The 20,100-nt window shown below is 36.6% G+C and overlaps 1 long non-coding RNA gene across 1 annotated transcript in view; it reads left to right on the top strand.

The window, feature by feature from the left end:
* The window catches only part of LOC130159250 (uncharacterized), a 132,985-nt gene that overhangs the window by 28,718 nt on the left and 84,167 nt on the right, over positions 1-20,100 (top strand). Inside the window, exon 3 of the long non-coding RNA XR_008825678.1 lies at positions 6,828-6,897. This is a non-coding gene — a long non-coding RNA (uncharacterized LOC130159250). The remainder of the gene's footprint in view (positions 1-6,827; positions 6,898-20,100) is intronic.

Here is a 20,100-nt window from a genome sequence, read left to right as displayed (position 1 = left end):
TCACTATTTGTGAAGTAACTTATGTGTAAATACCATAAACTTGGTGAATAGTTGTTTGCATGAATGATAATGGTTTTTTAATTATTTTTTGTCTTTCCCAGTCAGGACCTTAAATCACTGCTCTGTGCTATGTAGAGTATAGAAAGTTCTCCCCACCTTTCAGGCATGTTCCATGTAGCAGGAGGGAACCAACTACATATGTCAGGATAATCTCTCTGAAGGTCCATGTCTCTGTTACTTAAATAATTAACCCTATCAAAGACAAAGATTCTCTAATCTACTTTCCTGAAATTGATAGAGATGCAGCCCGTATAAGTAGTTTAAAAATGAGCTATAGAAGTATTTTGCAGTGATTTTTTTTTCAAAGTGGTTTGTCTTGGAGTATGATTTTATAGTTCATAAAAAAATACCCTGTAATTGCATAGATTACTTGTCTTGAAATGTTACAGGTGTCTTTACATGCTTCAGTTTTGCTCCTTTTTGGAGGAAGGGCACTTTTCCTGCTGTTCTTATTGATAGCTGTAAATTACATGTGCATGTGTGGTTGTTGGTGTAGCTAGAGTCATAGGAAAACATAAGGTACTGATCTCACTACCTGATATAAGGAATGTGAAAAGAATGCCACTTTTGACGGACTGTTGCTGTCCAAATTCTAATTGTGCTGCTGTGCTTTATATCACTGTATGTTATCTGTTCTTACCTAGTTTTCATATTTCTTTTTGCCACACAGTGCATTCTGATTAAGTTCAGCTTAGAAAACAGTATATTGTGATATCCTGTAGAATTATTAAAGAAGGTGAAGTATTTAACATCTGTCCATAACAAAGTATTATGGGAGTCAGGTTGACTGCTGAAATACGCCTAAATTACTCTTTCTATTACGGTCTGCTTATTTTAGCTATACTTACTCAAAGCAGACTTGTTAAAAAAAAAAAAAAACAAACCACAACACAGCCAACACAACTTCACTGATCATACCTTGTTTCTGTTCCAAGTCACAGCTCAAAGCTTGGTCTGAGCAAATGAGCCAGGTTGTGGGCAAATGTGCCAGGGCCCAAAGAACAGGAATCATAGTCACAGTCATTTCCAACTTTATGCAACAAGCTACATTTGCAGCAAACACTGTTGGTTTTATTTCCACTGGGTTCTTTTCAAATGGGTGAGAATTAGAACCTTGTTTTTCCTCTCACATAGTTTTATATATACTTGCTGGGAAGTGAGTTATTGCCCAATATAGCTTATAGGGCTGCAGCAGAATCTTTCCAGTCTGGCTGTCTGCCAAAAAATAAAAAAGGTTCAGAAAATGTAGGGCTATCATATTTGCCTCAGATTTACTAGGAAGTTGTACGTGTATAGGCTCTATGGAACACACATGCAGTAAGCCTAATGTTTCCCCAAAAGACTGTGCTTACTGTGCTACTGATATATTGTTAAAATTGTGATTACTGTATTTCTGAACAAATGTATATGTTCAAGGTAGTAGATCAAATACATTTCGGAATGTACACACGGTAACAAATGTATGTGGAATTTTTGGACATATGGTGACCTGTTTGGTGCTGCTGTGTATGCGTAGCTGATGTGACCTAAATACAAAGTAAGCAGGGTATGTATGTACGAATAACAGAGTGGGGAATCCCAGAGGAACTGGGAAAACCTCAGCAGAGACTTGCAGGGATATGCTACATAAAACCTCATGGCTGAGAATCTGTATGTTACAATTCTTAGGATCTGAGGAGAAATGATTAATGAAAGAACTGTAGAGGAGTTATGTGGCTCAGTGTCTATGTATTATCTGTCCAACAACAGCTAATGTCATTATTGGTATTCAGGAATTATATCACCATCAACATTTTGTCTGTTATAATTTGCTGTGTTCACAGATGGGACCTCTAAACAGACGTTTCCAAGTATAATTCCAGTCATAATTCAGTTTTCATAGTACTTTGCATAAATGTCTATTTTTGATGATACACTGCTCTAATTCATTATAGCATTTTTGTCAGTTCTAGATTGGGCAAACTGACAAGAAAAGCTAATTGCTTTTCATATAGTATTATTGGTTTCTGAGAGATTTTGAGAACCAAATTGCACAGACATATGTCAGAGGGAAATATAATCCTGTGTACAATTTATGTACTTCTTGGTGTTGAGCAAGGAAGGCTAAGTACAGAAAATAGTGCTTTATAGTTAATCTGAAAACCTATTGATTTGAAGCACCTTAATTTTAAGAAAAACAACTGTCTGGCTAATTTACATAAAATATTGCAGTTATCCTTATAATGAATAAGCTCATTAATATTTAAACTACACATTAGCTGCATCTCTTACAAGGAGATAATATTCCCCATAACTTCCATTAATTATAACCAAATTAACATGAACTGAGAATAACTGATTGGGAGTAAATCTTTCATGGTTCAAGCCAAATCTTAGTAGAAGTAGTAAGGATACTTACGTTACAAGTAACAGTTATGGTAGTTATTCTTTATTAACTGTACATTAAGAAAGAGCACTCCACTCATGTTGCTCAGCTCAGGAAATTGTAGAACACACCTGAAGTAAAAGTAAAATAGTACAATGCCAACACTTGTATAATATCCATCCACATGTGTTTTCCTGTTCTTCAAACAATCCTGAAAAGGGCCAGTTTAGAGAATTTACAGAAAGTTGTTGTCATAGAACATAAAATCATTTAGATTGGAAAAGACCTTTAAGATCATCAAGTCCGATTGTTAATCCAGGACTGCCATGTCCCTAAGTACTGCATCTGTGTGTTTTTTTTAAACACCTCCAGGGATGGTGATTCCACCACCTCCCTGGGCAGCCAATGCTTGACCAACCTTTCGGTAAAGAAATTTTTCCTAGTACCCAAGAAGAGACCAACCCCCACCTGCCTTACAACATCCTTTCAGGTAGTTGTGGAGAGCAGTAAGATCCCCCCCTGAGTCTTCTCCTCTCCTGGCTAAACAACCCCAGTTCCCTCAGAAGCCTGGTGCTCCAGCCCCCTTCCCAGCCCTGCTGCCCGTCCCTGGGCACCCCCAGCCCCTCTGCGTCCCCCCTGCCCTGAGGGGCCCAGAACTGAGCCCAGGGCTCAAGGTGTGGCCTCACTGATGCCAAGTGCAGGGGGACAATTACTGCCCTTGTCCTGCTGGCCACACTGTCTCAGATACAAGCCAGGACACTATTGGCCTTCTTGGCCACCTGGGCATACTTCTGGCTCGTATTCAGCTGGCCATCAGCCAGTACCCCCAGATCCTTTTCCTCCAGGCATCGTTCCAGCCACCCTTCCCCAAGCCTGTAGTGTTGTGTGGGGTTGTTGTGACCCAAGGGCAGGACCTGGCCCTAAACCTCGTTGAACCTCACACAGTTGGCCTTGGCTGATCAGTCCAGCCTGCCCAGATCCCTCTGCAGAGCCTGCCAGCCCTCCAGCAGATCAACATTCCCCCCCCAGGTTGGTGTTGTCTGCAAACTTACTGAGGGTGCACTCAATCCCCTCATCCAGATCGTCAATAAAGATATTAAACAGGACTGGCCCTAGTACTCAGCCCTGGCGTATGCCCTGCATGACTGGCTGCCAGCTGGATGTAACTCCACTTGCTACTGCTTTTTAGGCTTGGCTGTCCAGCCAGCTTTTTACCCAGAGTAGAGTACACCCATCCAAGGCCATGAGCAGCCAGTTTCTCCAGGAGAATGCTGGAAGAAACATTATATTTTTAAATTATGAAAAACAACATTCCCTCATCCTGTCAGAGAGCACAGTTTAGAGTAGATTTGGTTTTGCTGTTGTTTCACATGATGCTTAGACCTTGCTTGGGCAAAAATTCAGTGTCTTGGGTGAGAGTATTCAGGTGTCCTCTGTTAGCAAAGTTAAACATACAAAGCTTTCTCAGATTGGATTTGTTCTGGCAAACACTGGATCAATCTGAAGTTCTGGTAGAGATGTCAAAGGTGTACAAACTATTGAAGAGTCATAGGATGGTTTTGATTGGAAGGGACTGCTGGAGGTCATCTTCTCCAACCCCCTGTTCAGGCAGGGTCACCTAGATCATATCCAGAAGACTTCTGATTATCTCCACGAATGGAGATTCCACAACACTCAGTCCCCTTCTCAGTAAAATAATGTTTCTGTTCTACTGTTTTGCCACCTTTGTGCGGAAAAAACCCTATTTTGGTCTGGTTGAAACTTTCCATATTCCAAGCTGAGTCTGTTGCCCCTTGTCCTCCAAGAAGAGTCTGGCTCCACTTTCTCTGTACCTTGTCACTGGGTAGTTGAAGTCTCCCCTGGGCCTTCTCTTCTTAAAGCTGGACAAATCCTGTACTCTGAGCTTCTCCTTGTATGTCATATGCTTCAGCTCCCTGATCATCCTGGTGGTCCACATGAGCTTCATTCAGTCTGTTGTGTCTTTCAGTACTGAGTTGCCAAAAATAAGACACAGTGCTCCAACGATGGTCTTGGAAGCGGCAAACAAGTTGTGCTTCCCTTAACCTGCTGGCTATGCTTTTGCATAGCATGCAACTGTTGTTCTTCACTGCCAAGAACACACTGCTGACTCATGTTCAGCTTACTGTCATCTGAGATATTTACTGCAAAGCTGTTTTCAGTCCAATCATTCCAGTCTGTACTGTTGTATTTGCATTTGTTCAACTTCATGAGGTCCTTGAAAGCCCATTTTTTTTGCCTGTTGAGGTATCTCTGACAGTGGCTGTAATCTCCAGCAAATCAGACAATCCCCCTGATTTTATATTGTCCAAATTGAATTCTGTCTAGGTCGCTAATAAAGACTTTGAAAAGTACTGTCCCTGGTATTTGTCTCTGAAGGACACCCCTAGTAACTGGCTGCCAGCTGGTCTTTGTACTGATCACCACCTTTTAAGCTGTATGGTCAGGCCAGTTTTCTGCTCTGCTCTTAGTCTACTTTACCAGTCCGTATCCTCACCATTTTGGCTCTAAGGATACAATGGGAGACTATGCCAAAGGCCCTCTGCAGGTTTGCTGGTGTTACCAAACTGGGAGGAGTGGCTGATACACTGGACTTTGTGCTGCCATGCAGCATGACCTCAACAGGCTGGAGAAATGGGTTGACAGGAACCTCACACAGTTCAGCAAAGGGCAATGCAAAGACCTGCACCTCGGGAGGAATGACCCCAGGCACAGGTCCATACTGGGGGCTGACTGACTGGAAAGCAGCTTTATGAAAACGTCTGGGAGTACTGATGGATGGCAAGTTGACAATGAGCTGACAATGTGCCCTTGTGGCAAAGAGTGCTAACGGTGTCCTGGACTGTGGTCAGGGTGTTTGCCATCAGGCTGAGGGAGGTGATCCTTCCCCTCTGTTCAGCACTGGTGAGGCCATACCCAGCATAGTATGTCCAGTTCTAGGCCGCCCACTACAACAGAGAAGGTAAGCTGCTGGAGAGAGTCCAGCATAATGGACTGGAGCATCTTTCCTGTGAGGAAAGGCAGAGAGAGCTGCGTCTGTTTAGCCTAGAAGAGAGGAGCCTCGGGGGGGGCACCTCTTCAATGTGCATAAATCTCTGAAGAGAGGGTGTAAAGAAGGTGGAACTAGGCTTTTTTCCATGGTGCCCAGTGACATGGAAAGAGGCAATGAGTGCAAACTGAAACACAAGGGGTTCTGTCTGAACATAAGGAAACAATTTTTTTCTTACTGTGCGGGTGACTGAGCACTGAAATAGGTTGGTCAGATAACTCAAAAGATGTCTGGACATGGTCTGCTCTACATGACCCTGCATGAGCAGGAGGGTTGGACAAGCTGACCTCTAGAGGTCCCTTCCAACGTCAACCACTTTATGATTCTGTGAAATAAATATCCAGAGGAACTGCAAGCGTGGTATGCTTCCTAAATAGAGATGAAGCTCAGGTTTGATATAATGCATGAAAGAAAACTGTCAGTGCTAGCCAGTATGTGCGTTTGTGGATTAGGAAAGATGGCATCCAAAAACTCCAGTGATTCCTACCTGCCATAATCTTCTTTGGGGCCACTAACCCCTTATTTTAGAGTACATCAGTTTTAAAACTGATGCAACCTAATTTTGAGTAGGGATTGGATGACCCTGGAGTTTGGATAGTGGTCTTCTTATCCCATATTGGTTTCAGTTATGATTTTGTTTTATGTTACTATCTACTTGCATATTCTAAATGAGCCTAAATTTGATATATATGTAATAGCTGTGATCTTGCAGAACTGCAGTATTTATGTTTACTTAATACCTGTTGATCTGTTTATAATATCAAGGTTAAAATATGCAGTTGCATAGAGACTTGTGTTAATTGTAAGTTTATGATATCTAGCTGTACTTTCTAGAGAAAGCTTGCCCTATGGGTAGGATGTCAACTGAACCTTTTCTCAATACAATCCAAATTTTATGAGCTGCCACATAGAAACCAGTTTTTCTGCAATGACCTGAGTGGACAATCTGAAGCGGTACTCCATGCTCTGCTTTATTTATTTGTTTTTCATATTAAACATAATTCCTGCAGGGAATTCTGTTTCAGCCACAGAATGAAGGCCTGTGAACAGCTTCTTTCTGCCTGAATGTTCCCCTATGAATTGCTGATGGTTAGGAAAGCTCACAGTGACAGAACAGGAGACAGCAGCTTTGTACTTAGATGACAATAGTCTGTGTCTGTGCTAACTGCAGCTGGCACCATTAACTACCTAGCCATAGACTGAAATAAAAACAATTATCACTGCATGCATTAGAATGATGAAATCCACTCTGTTTCTATAGTAACAGGAGTGAAAATTTATATTATGAGCTTAAGAAAGTAGAATGTGACCATCTCTTTTTTTTATTTTTTGCAGTTTTACAAGGTGCAGCAATTCACAGAGAAAATAATGTTTAAGATGATACACATAATTGAAAAAGATAAAGGTAAGGTGCTTTACTGGTAACAAAACGATGCACAACATACATTCAAGTTGGAATGTTGATGTTTTTCTTTTAAGTATTCTGTTACGCTGAGACATACCCAATTTAGTGCTGTTTGAAGTAGATTCTCTTTTTGTTTATTACAAATGATCTTTAAGTGGAAGCTTTACAAAAAATCGAATGAGAGAGAAAAGTGAGGGCTTTAGCAAGTCAAAAATTTTAGATTGTTTTGCCATCTGGTCTGATTTAATGTATCATATGAAAAAACAGTTGTACATTTTGAGCTTTTGACTTCAGAAGCACATTGAGGTATCAAAACACTGTAAGAGATTTCTTTGTGGATATGATTATTATATTGCAGCATTTTCAAGTCTATCCAAGCTATCATCAATCTAGTTATTTTTTTTTTATTAGTAGCAGGAAAGCTGTGGCAAAATATTTATCAATCTTAGCTAGGATTTGGGGGATGTATCTTTACTGATACTTATGAAGTAGAATATAATATTATAGACCTATCAAGAGAGCAGAGTTCCTGAGTTCTTTAGACTGATTTCAGCATTCAGTTTGAATATTGCTTTGTTTCCAAATCACCTCCCTTTACGAAAGATATAGCATGTTTAACTGTGCAATCAGTTGGTAACAGGCATAATTTTTGAAGCATTTAATAATTTACAACCTTCCCTCACACTACATATTTGTCTTGCCCAAAACCTCTTTCCTCATTATGTGCTAAATACATAGAGTGCTTTTACGAGAAACTCTGGAGCTAGGATCATCTCTGCTATGCGTAAAGGATTATGGAATATCTCTTCAAGTTACCTAAAGCTGCAGGAGCGTGACAGTAATCCATGCCTGTTGGTATTTCCTTGCATGCATTAGAGATGATCAGATAAAGAACTAACTCATTTCTAACTCTGTGCTAAAATATCCTGTACAGTCACTTGATGTTCTTTCTTTAGATGAAGTAATTAATTATATTGAATTTATAGGATATTTTTTTTTTTAGTAAGGTTAATTATTATCATTGATTGTAATTCCAGGGGTGTCTATAAGCACGTGTTTTAGAGAACAGCTAATTTTTAAAATTCATTTCACTGCAGTAGAGCATGAAATACAACATCATACTGTATCTTAACATGCCTTTCTAAGTTCAGGCTTAGATTGCTGATTTAACTGCATGTTTTTAAGTGTATGGATGTTTTATTTTTTTTTTATATTATGCATCCCAAACATAGAAATAGGTCTTTTCTGTGTCTGCGGTTATAGTAATAAACACAGACATTCTTTAAAAACTGCAAATAATTTCATTTTAGGTAATAAACAAGTGGTTTGTTCCAAATCTGAAATATTCAAGGAATATTATCTCCGTTTCTAAGAGGATTCAAGTAAGCTTATCAGAAAAGTTTAGTAAGAGTAACAATTATGAATATTTCTAGCATCTAGATTTACACATTAAGTATCTAGTCAGTTATACCAAAATAAATCTTGTAGTTTACAAATCAGATCATACATCACATGTGAATTAGGAGATTATGTGACTGTCACCAGAACAAGAAAAGAAACTGCCTAAATAGAGCAGGAAGAATGAAGAAAAGTGCTTTTGTTCATGTATAAAAGAGCAATACTTTAAATCCACGTAACACAGTTCCTCTTTTGAAGCACAGATGGAATTAAGAATTCTATTTAAGGCACATAATGGCACTTCAGTTTCTAACTTGGTGAGATCAAGTGTGGTCTAGAAAATGGAGAAGTCTGGTTACTCTAACTGTACATTCTTCATTCTGATTTTGATGAGTCTTACGTATGTATGTTCTGCACTCCTGTGACAGTTCATCTCTAGATGGAAATATGGAAGATTAGCAGGAGAATTTGTGTGGAATGAGAAAAAAGAAATGTAGATTGCTTGCTTATGCTGTTCTTGGAATTCCAGTGACAGGATTATATTTTCATAGTTACATATTTATTTCACTTATTTTAGCTTGCTTGTTTGTAGAAAATGTGTAGAAATGTTTATTTGTACTTCCCTGTGTTTCTGTAATTACAAAAGCTGGTATACCTTACTCAAACTGTGTAGTATGTCCCAGTTTGGTGTTTACATGTCTGGAGTTGACTGCCCAAAAAAGACATGTGGGTCAAAATGAGAGTTTTGTGAATGAATACTTAAGGTTACAATTGGCATGCAAGTACTATATAAATCTTCCAAATTCCAATTAAATTTAGAATTTAGCAAATCAAAGTCCAGCTAATAATATCTTTAGAACTATACACAAGATTAAATAGTTAAGCTGTGAACACTCATGAGTACACATTGCTTTTTAAGCCAGATATTTTCCTACCATGAAAAGATGAATGATCATAACAACGTTAACCAGTAGATTCTGTTCGCATACACAGCTATGCATCAATAAAATATTATTGTAGAGAGATTTATTATTTTACATTAACGAACCGTGTGTTGTAATAAGCAGTAAACTGAAGAAGGGCTATGGTAAGGGTAGGTAATTACTGTGTTTTGTCAAGGCAAAATTTATTGCTTAATATGTCTAATTTTAGTTAGCACTTTAGTTAGTATGTAGCAGATCGACTTTATATTTTAGTGACAGTTTTCTATTTGCTGAGCATCTTTTTGTTCATTCAGTTTTTAGAAAATAAAATAATTCTTTCTTAATCCCTACAACACAACCCATCATTAATAAATATTCCAGGTTTTTCCCCCACATTGATAGATATGCAAATATATGTCATTGTTTACTCACTGATCCTTCAAAAACAAACACCAGAGGAAAAAATCAAACTACACCTTTCTTTATGAAAACATCTCAAGGAAATCTAGTTTTGGAAAATCATAGAGAGGATCAGGGAACAGGATCCTTTTCAAACCAGATCACCCTTTGGAAATGAAACTGAAAAAAATAGAAGTGAATGAATCACAGGTCATTTTATTCTGCTGGATATGATCATCTCAGATTAACATGCATAATATTTGCAGTTCATTCTTGTTTGCCTAAAAATTCTGCTTGAGATCCTGCATGTTAACACACACTTTGGATTGCCATTAGTATCCCTGTTTAACCTCTGCAGCTAGAAAGGCTCATAAACAGTTCGGCCTTTTGGCATGGAACTATGCAGAGAGAGAGTCTATAATGACAGCCTTCAGTGAAGAGCAAGTACAGAGAAAGTTCAGTAAAGTGCAAGATTATGGTTCCAGTTTCCAAAAGTATAGAAGAGCAAGGCTCTAGGCAAGACAGCTGTGCCAGCTTCTAAAAGGCACATGGAAGAGCAGAGATTTACAGCCTCCTTTGAGTCCCAAGAGCCATTGGACAGCATGGCTTTCAGTATAACTGGAAGTTTCCATTTTGTGGGTTTAAACATAAGAATTTAAAATTCATCTAGGGTGACTTTGATCTGGTGGGATTTTATTATATGGAATTTATTTCTAAGTCTTCCTGATATCTTTCTTTAACCGTAATCTTGCCTTCTATTCTTTCTAAGAATTATTCTCAAATTATACAGACCTATAAAAGAGGGAAGTATTTTTAAATTTAAGTAATGAGAATGCCAAAGGCTAATCTAATTAATAATCTGATTTTTACCCATGCTCCACCATTTCTTCAACATCCTTTAAAATATTAATTTGATATAAAACCAAAATGTCACACTACTTGCATATGCATATGAATGCAAGTCGCGTCTTCATGGCATATGGTATTCAGTTAAGCCTGGTATGGTTGACATATGTCTAAGTAAAGTCTCTTTCTGGTATTAGATATTTAAATTTATTCATTTGGATTTTGCTGTGGATAAGATGACACTGGGCATTTATGGCACTTCTAGAGATAACAGTTTTCTTGAACAAACGTTTCCTGTTTATTTAAACCTTTCAAGAGGGTTACTGGAAAATTTTTGCTATGCAGAATGGAAGTCCCAAAACTCCACTGTTGGTAATAAATTCAATTTGCAATGAACTAGTCCAATCTGACATACTCTGGTGAGTTTCACTGGACTGTTAAGTTTGTAGGTACTGGTCCATAAATCTATGCTATTTCAAAGAATAGCAGACTTTACAATGTCTCCCTCTTCTGCTGTCATTGCATGCTGTTCTATGATGAGGGGGTTCGCTGACATTTTTTTGAAAAAGATATTGGTAGTCTGGTCATTGTAGTCTTAAATGTTTTACCTTTGATTTCTTGTTTGTTTCTAGGCCAGTATTAAATGTGTGAACATCTGCAGTGTCCAGCAGAGCACCTTGCATAGTTCTTTTAATCCTTAATTCTTGATTGTGATAAGCAGCACTGGGTCCCAGAACTGAACTGTTAGCTTGTCATACTCCAAAAACGTCTGGATAATGCAGCTTTTCAGAAATTGTACTCACTTCTCTAACATTGCCATTGCAATACCATTCTGCAAATTCCTAAGTGAAAGTTTTTAACTTAATGTGAATAACTTAATTAGGGAAAGAGCACTTAAAAGTTCTAGATCTATGTGTTCTACTTTCCTAGACATCCATAATAACAAGGTACTTTAATTTTAATTTGTTTTAGTAAAACTAATGAGAACAAATAATTCTTTAGTGGGAGAGTATAATGTGTTTTAAATATGTAGTCTGCAATGAATGCAAAAAATGTAGAATGCCATTTGTAAAGTTAAAACACACTAGAAGAAAGTACTCAGTAATTTCATAGCTGCATGAACTACACTTGAGTGATAATAGTCTTCTGCTCTTAGATTTATTTCCTCAGAAGAGTAAGATAAATTCAGATAGGATAGAGGAGATCTGTTCAAATTAAAACTGCATTGTTCAGCATAGGCTTAGTAAGAAGCTTGAACTAATACCATGAGTTTGAGATGTTTTGATCTAGACAAAAATCTTTGGGGCCTCAAACTTCAGATTGTACTTCAAATTGGGGGTACAGGCCCATATCTGACTCATTTTTATTCTCTCCTAAGTCAGATTATTTTTGGGTTGTTTGCAGTATACGCAGTACTTTATAACTAGGTAGGGAAAAGTTTGTTTTCTGTGAAAAGTTAAAGAATTTATGCTGCTTATCCAAATACCAATTGTTCATTTGATGAACATATCTGAGGCATATACCTGCTGAAAATATGTTCACCCAAGATTTACTTTTTGGTTCCATAGCATTTTGAAATGAAGGTTTATTTAAGTTTCTTGTGCAAAGAATGGGTGACACATAAGCATCCCATTTGGATATTTGGGATTTATTCATTGAAAAGTATTCTGTCTACTACTGTGAACAGATTCCTAATCCAAGCGTGTACATTGTCTTCTTTTATTTCCTCCTTAATCAGCTTTGAACTGTGATCAACATTCCAGCTTTTGCTTTTTGCTGATTTATACACTTGGAATGTTAAAAAGAAATATACCCTTTACAATGAAAGACAGAAATCAGTATTGTCAGGATAAATCCGCCAGATCTTTAGCTACCTAGTGTTTATTAAGGATGCAAAGCTAATGAGGGCTCCTAATTGGCATGCCACAAATCTTGCTTTTATGTTAGCAAATGTATAGGGCTTTTGTTGCTGCAAATAAGGTAGTACTGCAGTACAGTCATTGCAGCACTGTGGTTCCAGTAAAAGACTAGACAACAACTTGCTTGGAGTAGTTCTAGTTTTTTAGAACTATGTTTCAAAGGAAAATGTTTTTCAAATAGCTATTCTCCACACTGCATCAAGGATCATATTTCACAAGAGCTTAATTCATATCTAGAACCCAAAATTAAACAGTGATATTGTAAAAAACATGAACTGATTAGAACTTGCTGGTTGATCAGCATTTTAGGAAACTTAGCTACTTCTCTTTCTATCCTAAATGGAAACTGCTGACTTCTTTGAAAAATGTCTCTATAATTGTATACTTTGGTTGCTAACAGAAGGCTGAAAATCTGGGCTTGAAATGGTGAAGTACAAAGCACACAGTTTTAGTGATTTTTGAAAGAGTGGCTTTTAAATCTGTTTATTGGGTTTCGTGTTCTTTGTTCTTTGCTATTTAAAGTTTGCACATATGGTTGTGCTACTGTATGATACTACAGTGACCTTAGAATAGTTAGTGGTAGTTATCCTCAAAACCTAGACTGCTGCCCTATAGTACAGGAGTATGTTATTAGTCCAGGGCTATGTTATTATCTCTGAATCTTTTTGCATCCTTAGATTTTCTGCTTATAAATTTAATGCACTCACTAACGAGAGTAACACAAGTAACATGGAGTCTTTCCAAACCAATTGATGATTGTCAGCTTATGTACCCATATGTATCTGGTTGGTGACTAAGATTAGAGATAGATCTCCCTAATACTTATTATTTGTATTTGATTTGTCCAATACTAGGACATAATGCTACAATTAAAACATAATTTCTATATAAATTCTTTAAAAAGCACCCTAACATTTTGACAGCTTAACAGTGAACATGGCTCTTTCATTAATAATCTGTTAGCATCAGTTGCTCATGAGGAAGCTGACTATCTTCCAACTTCCATTTTGCCTCTTAGGTTACAGGGACAAAATGGCATACACTAAACTGTCTGAATAAGAGTGTAATTTTGTTGGAAACAGGACCCCATTGATGAGCAGTACAAGCCAGCATGTTTCTTCAAAAATAATGGAATTCAAGGGATTATGCTGGTTATAGCCACAACAGTATGACAGGAGAGAGGTTATCTTTAGATGACATTATCCTAGCTACTATTTTGTCATTTCAGAGTCCCAACACATTTTACTAAAGGAATATTTTATTTTAAACAGAGAGGAAACTTCCTTCTACAAAAAGGACGACGTAAATCAGCACATGTATTGGGAAGGAAAAAAAAGCCTGTATTTTTGGTTTGCCACAGAGTTGTTTGCAATGCAAAACTGCCTGTAATTTCAGCATACAAATGCAAGCCTGATTACTGTGTTTGAGGGAAAGCTATTTTCAACAATATGACCTCCTTGAATGATACAGTTTTAACCACATTATCTTTGTGGATCCCACATCTTTGTAAGGTGCTGTTGCTACCAAAATAGCTATGGTTAGTATGTTGGCTGCCTAACTGTACTTAGAGCACTGTGGGCTTTTTTTCCTATGTTAGTGGAGAAAACCACGTTATACAGCTAGGGAGTCTTATTCTAGGCTGGGTATCTACACGAAGAGAAGAAAAACCATGCTAAGAAAATCAATAAGGCTGTAACTTTTTAACCACAGCTATTTTTGCATAGCAAAGTGAACTGGATGTTAAAGTACTCTTTTCCAGTCTTGTTTTTAACATGTGAAATGTTTAACAGTGCGATGTATTATCCCAAGGGTGTCTGGCCTTACCAGTTTAAGAGATTAAACAGTGGAATAGACTTCTGAAGAAAACCCGCTGATACAGCACTAACAGAGATAAATTCAGAGTTAGTTCAGAGTTAAGATTAAATATAAAAAAAGGAAAGCATATCAAGGCATTTGAAGGCAGCCATGGCAACCATATAACTTCTCTGTCTTGCAATTACATTGTCATTTAAAACATTTTAGGTTTAGGTCTCAGTTCACATGAAATTGAGTTCTAAACATTATTTCTCTTTTCCAGAAAAAAATCACGTTTTCTCCTATGTCTTAACTCTCATTTCCTTGCGTTTATATGAAGGCAACCATAAGCAGCGTTTTCCACTGACTGATTTCCTGACAAGATCTTGCTTTATCTCCCATTTTGAAAGGAGAGGCTCTCTTCTTTTATTCTTAGGAATAGAGTTTAAAATAAGTGCATGCCAGTTCTTACTCGATTATTTTGCGTTTTGTTACAGGATTCATGCATCAGACATCAGTGTAGCTTAAAAATACTCTGACTGCTACATTCTTACTTAAATCTTTCCAAGCTGTTACAAGGCATATGAAATACAGGTCTAATTTAAACGTTTTTGCGCAACCATGTATCACAAATATAATACCTAGGTGAATCATGGGTATTTATTTACAGATTTAAAAATACATTTAGTAGTTGCCTTGTGAATGAAGTATACTGGTTGCCTAGAAAGCTTCAAACCTTGAGCAGTAAAGCTTTCACCATAGGATCTACTGTGGTTAGAAAAGGTTACTGTTAAAAATTATGCTTGCAATGCACAGCCATGATGTGGGGAGTACAACTACACAAATAAATTTGCATTTTTGGGACTGGAGTCTTGGGTCTTTAATGGAGGAGGAAGGTAAAAAAGAGAAAAGACCAATAAGTTAAGGCATTTTCATCGCTTGATAAGTGGGTAGGAGGAATCGCTGTGTATTGATTATGCTCCATGTCTGGTGCATTTAATTGGTATGTGTGATCATAACATTTGTTTATGCAGATAAATGTTTAAATATCTAAATTGTGGCCTGTGCTGCAGATTTAGAAGTACAGTGTACAGAAGTATGAACTGTGTGAAGGATGTATCTCAGTTTCTGAGGTAGATGTTAGTGAATTTATAGTCCATGAATTCTGAGCTTTCAAAGGATATTGATCTCATGTTTGTTGGACCGATGTTTCAGTTCTATATAACGTTAGTTCAGTGGTACCCTTGTGTCTATTCCTTATCAGCATTGTTCAGCACAGTAGTCTTGTCTGGAGAGCAAGACAAGCTTGAAAATGATTAAGGACTACTCATGCAAGAGTAAGAACAATGTTTAATGTATCCTTAAATGACAGTTTATTATCTTTATAGTCATTTTTTGCCATATTAATGAAATCTAACTGTGCTGCCAAGGACTGTGGGGAACCTAGTAAATGAAGGCTTATTTTTATTTTTGTGTAAATTCTTCCTTTGATAACTGAATATCTCACACAAAAGTATATAGGAATTCTTCTAGCAGTTGTATTTTAAAGAAAGAAATTCTTGCAGAATCAGAAAACTAAGACCCAGACATGTAAAACATGGTTTAAATAGCTCCAGTGTAATAAAATCCCTCTTAAATAAGAAACACCACCTTTAGAAATACTTGTGTTTCTGTAAGAAGCAAGGAAAAATGTGTTTCTTACAGGTTTCTTAAATACAAATAATTTCTGTTATGTTCTCCAATCAATGCAGTGAAAATACTGAGTTTATGTGAAAAAATTATGTGTTTATGTTATATATAATATTTTAGTTAGTTGATAATTATTTTTGTTCGCATGCCTTTACCTACAGTGTGTGTATGAACATTTATATTGTGTTGGTTGAGGCATCAGTTGAAAATAATGCTTGCTTAGCTTCTGAGCTTTGTGGTTTATTTTGTCTATGAGTGATCTGACATTACCTAGGAAAAGATGAGCTCTGGAGAACTACAGCTCAACTTCATAGTCTTACTAATTTTTAATGTGAAAAAAACACTGTGTTGCTACCAGTTCCGAGTTCCAAATTTGGTAATTATATTTGATGCTATAAATTATGAAATAAAATATTTTTATATAGGGATGCGTAAGTAGTGAAATTAAAACACAGTATTATTTTGCAAAAAGTTGTGTAAGAAAAGCATAATTTAGTACTTACAACTCTTCTGTGGATATTGGACTATTTTAGTATCAGCTAATGTAATAGATGTTTAATATATAATAAAACCTGGTAGGATTTATTTAGTAGTAAATTCAAGAGAAACATCTACCTATGAATACTCTATGAAATTTATTCTTGAAGGGCCTTTTTCAGAAGTTGACCTAGTGTCTGTTACATCACCTCTGTATCCTTCAGCCATAGTTGAAGCATACCTTATAAAAATAAGACAAGGAGCTGATATGGAAGTGTTACTGTATTGATTTAAGGAGCTTTTCAAATTACTAGTCTGGTCTAGTACATGCAATATTTGCTTGCTGTTCATTACACATTTCGCGGTGTGATCTGCCATCTAGTGTATATTCCCCAAAAGGAGCAAAACTGCAAAATCCTGATACTAGCTTCAACAGTCCACTTTGAGAGTTACTGAATTTTCTGAAACATTAGGTGCTCAGGAATGTACTGTGTATATACAGTAGAATGAAGAGACAAGGTTTACTTCTGGTTTTACTGACTTTATTTTAATATTTGCCATCTAGCACTCTATCCAATTACCCTTATTGTCTGTGGATATATAGCGGTTCAAAAACTGTTTTCCCAGTAGTATGATGTTTATGTCTCAGGTAATGTTGATACCTGCAGTGGCCTTTGTAAGAGTGCACACTTATGTTATATTCACAAAGAAGTTAAATTACAAAGAGTTTTCTGAGGGCTTCTAAATGCATCTGGCTGGGTAGGGAAAAATGTAATAATGTTAGCGATTTTGTAAGGAAGACTTACAGAATGCATTTTGTAATGAAATAGAATATCCTTGTAATAAGCTGAATATGATAGCATTGACTTACTCTGCTTCTGACATACAGACAGAGGTGCGATACCATGCATACAAGTAGAATGTTGCTTTAAAAGTGTGTTCTTCTGAAGAAAAAAAGGCTTCTGTATTTGGGGGCAAGGAAGTAGTGTCAAAAATTTGAAAAACTAAGGCTAACAGTGCCACAGTGAGCAATTTCCTTTCCTTTCCTTAGTTGAATAATTCAAAATGCAGGAGCAAATTGTGCAGATGAGTTAACTTTCTCTAAGGCAACAAAAACTGGGGCGCATGGTTCTGTCCCCAAGTTGAGATTCAAGCAAAAGTAAAATTAAATAAATATTTTCTAAATTATGTTTCCGTAAGGGTTTTAAACATGTTTCTTTTCTGTGCTGAATCAGAGCCATAATGTGTCTTTTTCATTGGGTACTATGCTATATATCCTCAATGTGTTCAGGAAATAGCCATAACTTACAAATTTAGTCACCAATCCATGTCATGGATTTAACTTAAAAATTGTCATTTCGTGAGCATCCATTACAGGTCATGTATGAAACTGAATTCTAACAAACAAGGATAACGGTTTGAAGAAATTACATGTTGATATATTCAACCGTAGTGATGTTCTGCAGTAGTCTTAGGTTTCTGTTTAAAGGGGAAAGGATTTGCGATACCTCCCCACTTAACATCCACCTTAAAATCATTCTTGCTTTGAAAAGAACTCAACCTTCCGTCTAAAAGCCAGCATTTTTGTCTCAAGGGCAGCGCCAGTGTGTAAGTAATGTTAACCTAGAGCTTTTAGGTTAAAAACTTCTTAATTCATATGAGCTTCTGAAATAATACTGTTAAAAAGCATAAATTAAAAAGTTTTCAAAAATCTTTATTTTAAGAAAATGAAACCGGATCTTGACATTTTAAAAGGAATGTTTTATTGCTTAGTAAGCCTGATGTTCAAAACTACAACAAAAAGATAAATTTTAGCACTTCTTTAAGAATCTGGATTCATTACAGGAATGGATGTTACCTGTTTTGATAAGTAGTTGGGTATGTGAAGCTGTTGTTGACAACTTTGGTGTCTTTTTACAAAGTTGATTTTATTAACACCTGGTACTTTTATTTTCCTTCCTCATGCCATAAATCACATAAGGATGCGTCATTCTTTTTGATCAAAGGAAGAGGGAGAAATGAAGAAACTCACTGTATCCAAGCTCTTTGTGTTTCTGATATTTTTCTGTATTGTGTCAGTTTTCTAAATTAGCCTCACTTTTTAACAGTTTCAGGCGAAGTGGTGTAGAAGCAGCTTGTTTTGTAATCTGGCAGTCATCTAATCTGAAATGGGAACTATTCAAAGTACTTGTCAGACAAATATAACTTTCTCTTGATTCTAGTTGAGGAAAGGAAATGGCTTTTACAGTGAGGGAATGAAGGCTACTATGAAGGCAAACTTTAGAATCACTGTATGTGTTAGCAGCAGTTGAAGTTATAGAGTGTAAATGGAAAAGATGAAATAGTATCTCTTACAAAAATGCAATACACAATTCCATTTGAAAGTTAATGCCCTAGAAAACTGCAGATATTGCTTTTTTAATTAATTGGATGCATTAAGTGTAAACAGGGTAACTCAGAAACCTATTTGTATATGTATAAGCCAATTATAACACTACTCTTGTTGCATGTTAAGTTTTGTAAAAACTTAAGTTGACTCTTCTGTGTTTCTATAAACTCTGCTATGCCCATTAGGAGGCTTTTGTCACAGCTGGATGTGACTCTGTGGGCATCAGTTTTTATTGATCCAGGTTAGGTCTTTCATAATTATAGACTAAAGGTAGCTCTGACAAACCTCTTTGGAAGTCATATACTTTACCTCCTTACGATAAAATGAATATGACTTTTCCTTTAGAAGGAAGGTAGAGTTTCACCTGTACAGCATGCCAGCCCAGATAGGCACTGAGAACCGAGTATCTATAACTCACTGAAAAGTGAGTTTTACTATCGTATAAAGATCTATTATTTGCTTCTTAGAGCAAAGGCAAAAAGTGAATCATACAATTCACTATCACTCAACCAAATTGGTGTTATATACCTGTTCAGTGGATATTCATATAGACGTCACTCATACTCACAGTTTTTAAATGTTTATTAAGTATGTACGTGAATTTAGAATTATCTGACTAAAATTCCAGTTCGCTGAGATTTAAAAACGTTACCTTACAAAATTAGTTTTTATGGGAATTATAATAGAGTAATAGTAAGAGTGTGAAAGACCAAATTGTTCTGTTCATTAGAAAATCTGTCTGCAGAATTCTAATTTCGCAATATTTATTGGTAGTGGTGGTGTAAGTATTGTGTGTCACAGAAGGAGCTTAGCCTGACTGTTCAGATCCCAGATGGAACTTGAGCTGCTGGCAGTTTAAAAATTCTGTATTTGACTTACAAATTCCTGCAAATGTTGATGCAGAGAAATAATCATGGAACAAAAAGAAATCAGAAAACTGGAAAAATAGAGCTGATCTGAATATATTACCTTCCACTTCAGATAATGTTTTCTTGACACTGCTGATGTCTGACTAACAGTTTGAAATGTCAAAGAGAGTACAATATGACTTCTATAGCTAAGGACAGGATGCTATTTGTGCAAGTTACTAGTTTATAGAGCTCTTCAATGCATAGGAAGTCTTACTAAGACACAAAATACCAATTCTAATGTCAAATCCCTCAAAAATCGTTAGTATAATTTCTGTGGACATATGAAAAGAAGGAATTGATGAAACAGATTTCTGGAATACTGCTACATTGGCCCTTTAGCTATTCTTAACCTGCCTGCCTTTTAGTTTCAAAGCTTTGGGGGATGTAAGCTTTTGAAACACTGTGCTAGGATGTAAACGTTATATCAGTTTACAGAAAACATCATCTCCGCTACTATA

Source organism: Falco biarmicus, chromosome 15, assembly GCF_023638135.1.
Source record: "Falco biarmicus isolate bFalBia1 chromosome 15, bFalBia1.pri, whole genome shotgun sequence".
NCBI classification, from domain to species: Eukaryota; Metazoa; Chordata; class Aves; order Falconiformes; family Falconidae; genus Falco; species Falco biarmicus.
Note: the sequence above shows the minus strand (reverse complement) of the source record. Positions and strands in the feature narration are given on the sequence as shown.